Below are 3039 nucleotides of genomic sequence, written 5' to 3'. Positions count from 1 at the left end.
GAAGGGAGAGAGTGTGTGAGCGAAGGAGAGAGAGTGTGTGAGCGAAGGGAGGAGAGAGTGTGTGAGCGAAGGGAGAGTGTGTGAGCGAAGGAGAGAGTGTGTGAGCGAAGGGAGAGTGTGTGAGCGAGAGAGCGAAGAGAGTGTGTGAGCGAAGGAGAGAGTGTGTGAGCGAGGGGAGTGTGTGAGCGAAGAGAGAGTGTGTGAGCGAAGGAAGAGAGTGTGTGAGCGAGGGAGAGTGTGTGAGCAAGGGAGGTGTGTGAGCGAAGGAAGAGAGTGTGTGAGCAAAGGGAGAGTGTGTGAGCAAGGGAGAGTGTGTGAGCAAAGGGAGAGTGTGTGAGCAAAGGGAGAGTGTGTGAGCAAAGGGAGAGTGTGTGAGCAAAGGGAGAGTGTGTGAGCAAAGGGAGAGTGTGTGAGCAAAGGGAGAGTGTGTGAGCGAAGGGAAGGAGAGTGTGTGAGCGAAGGGAGAGAGTGTGTGAGCGAAGAGAGAGTGTGTGAGCGAAGGGAGAGTGTGTGAGCGAAGAGAGAGTGTGTGAGCGAAGAGAGAGTGTGTGAGCGAAGGAAGAGAGTGTGTGAGCGAAGGGAGAGTGTGTGAGCAAGGGAGAGTGTGTGAGCAAAGGGAGAGTGTGTGAGCAAGGGAAGGGAGAGTGTGTGAGCGAAGGGAAGGGAGAGTGTGTGAGCGAAGGGAAGGGAGAGTGTGTGAGCGAAGGGAGAGTGTGTGAGCGAAGGGAGAGTGTGTGAGCGAAGGGAAGGGAGAGTGTGTGAGCGAAGGAAGGGAGAGTGTGGGAGCGAAGGGAAGGGAGAGTGTGTGAGCGAAGGAAGGGAGAGTGTGTGAGCGAAGGGAAGGGAGAGTGTGTGAGCGAAGGGAAGGGAGAGTGTGTGAGCGAAGGGAAGGGAGAGTGTGGGAGCGAAGGAAGGGAGAGTGTGTGAGCGAAGGGAAGGGAGAGTGTGTGAGCGAAGGGAAGGGAGAGTGTGTGATCGAAGGAAGGGAGAGTGTGTGAGCGAAGGGAAGGGAGAGTGTGTGAGGGAAGGGAGAGTGTGTGAGCGAAGGAAGGGAGAGTGTGTGAGCGAAGGGAAGGAGAGAGTGTGTGAGCGAAGGGAAGGGAGAGAGTGTGTGAGCGAAGGGAAGGGAGAGAGTGTGTGAGCGAAGGGAAGGGAGAGAGTGTGTGAGCGAAGGGAAGGGAGAGAGTGTGTGAGCGAAGGGAGAGAGTGTGTGAGCGAAGGGAGAGTGTGTGAGCAAAGGGAGAGTGTGTGAGCGAAGGGAGAGTGTGAGCGAAGGAAGAGAGTGTGTGAGCAAAGGGAGAGTGTGTGAGCGAAGGGAGAGTATGTGAGCGAAGGGAGAGTGTGTGAGCGAAGGGAGAGAGTGTGTGAGCGAAGAGAGAGTGTGTGAGCGAAGGAAGAGAGTGTGTGAGCGGAGGGAGAGTGTGTGAGCGAAGAGAGAGTGTGTGAGCGAAGGAAGAGAGTGTGGAGCGAAGGGAGAGTGTGTGAGCAAAGGGAGAGTGTGTGAGCGAAAGGGAGAGTGTGTGAGCGAAGGGAGAGAGTGTGTGAGCAAAGGGAGAGTGTGTGAGCGAAGGGAGAGAGTGTGTGAGCAAAGGAGAGTGTGTGAGCAAAGGAGAGTGTGTGAGCAAAGGAGAGTGTGTGAGCAAAGGGAGAGTGTGTGAGCGAAGGGAAGGGAGAGTGTGTGAGTGAAGGGAGAGAGTGTGTGAGCGAAGAGAGAGTGTGTGAGCGAAGGAAGAGAGTGTGTGAGCGAAGGGAGAGTGTGTGAGCGAAGGGAGAGTGTGTGAGCAAAGGGAGAGTGTGTGAGCAAAGGGAGAGTGTGTGAGCAAAGGAGAGTGTGTGAGCGAAGGAAGGGAGAGTGTGTGAGCGAAGGGAGAGAGTGTGTGAGCGAAGAGAGAGTGTGTGAGCGAAGGAAGAGAGTGTGTGAGCGAAGGGAGAGTGCGTGAGCGAAGGGAGAGTGTGTGAGCGAAGGGAGAGTGTGTGAGCAAAGGGAGAGTGTGTGAGCGAAGGAGAAAGTGTGTGGGCGAAGGGAGAGTGTGTGAGCAAAGGGAGAGTGTGTGAGCGAAGGAGAGAGTGAGTGAGCGAAGGGAAGGGAGAGTGTGTGAGCAAAGGGAGAGTGTGTGAGCGAAGGGAAGGGAGAGTGTGTGAGCAAAGGGAGAGTGTGTGAGCGAAGGGAGAGAGTGTGTGAGCGAAGGGAGAGTGTGTGAGCAAAGGAGAGTGTGTGAGCGAAGGAGAGAGTGTGTGAGCGAAGGGAAGGGAGAGAGTGTGAGCGAAGGAGAGAGTGTGTGAGCGAAGGGAAGGGAGAGTGTGTGAGCAAAGGGAGAGTGTGTGAGCGAAGGGAGAGAGTGTGTGAGCGAAGGGAGAGAGTGTGTGAGCGAAGGGAAGGGAGAGTGTGTGAGCGAAGGGAGAGTGTGTGAGCGAAGGGAAGGGAGAGTGTGTGAGCGAAGGGAGAGTGTGTGAGCGAAGGGAGAGAAACAGAGAAGGGAGACAGAAGGAGAGTATGAGATCTCTGGTTCTTCCTCTTTATCCTGAGTAATAATAAAAATACTCAGGGTTAACCAGTTAGATGCTGGATGAGATCTCACCTCCCCATGTGATGGCAGCAGTGTGCTCCCATGCTGCCGAGCGTGCAGGTAGCAGGTGTCACCTCCTCTCTCAGGTGAGCGGTCAGCCGGAGGTCGGCTGGCATTCCTTTTTAATACCCAGGGCGAGGCTGCGGCCAATCAGGAGAGGGCTCATTTCCATATCAGGCCCCGCCCCCACACTGGTACCACCGCTCCACTGCGCCCTCTTTAACCACTTCACTGCCAGAGTGCAAAAACATACTGTGACATGGCGTGATCTGGGGATATCCATAAAAACTCCCATACTCTGGGTGTGTAAATAAAAAGTACTCATACTCTGGGTGTATAAATAACAAGTAACGGTACTCTGGGTGTGTAAATAAAAAGTACTCATACTCTGGGTGTATAAATAACAAGTAACGGTACTCTGGGTGTGTAAATAAAAAGTACTCATACTCTGGGTGTGTAAATAAAAAGTAAC

General features: G+C 54.2%; 1 protein-coding gene across 1 annotated transcript in view; it reads right to left on the bottom strand.

Annotated features, from left to right (window-relative positions):
- Positions 1-2669, bottom strand: part of LOC142485967 (C2 calcium-dependent domain-containing protein 4C-like) — a 13546-nt gene extending 10877 nt beyond the window's left edge. Inside the window, 1 exon segment of the mRNA XM_075584622.1 lies at positions 2580-2669. The gene's annotated coding sequence lies outside the window, so the exon portion shown is untranslated.
- Positions 2670-3039: the final 370 nt, after the last annotated feature.

Source organism: Ascaphus truei, unplaced genomic scaffold (assembly GCF_040206685.1).
Source record: "Ascaphus truei isolate aAscTru1 unplaced genomic scaffold, aAscTru1.hap1 HAP1_SCAFFOLD_684, whole genome shotgun sequence".
Classification (NCBI taxonomy): domain Eukaryota; kingdom Metazoa; phylum Chordata; class Amphibia; order Anura; family Ascaphidae; genus Ascaphus; species Ascaphus truei.
This window is presented reverse-complemented; position numbering and strand designations above follow the sequence as displayed.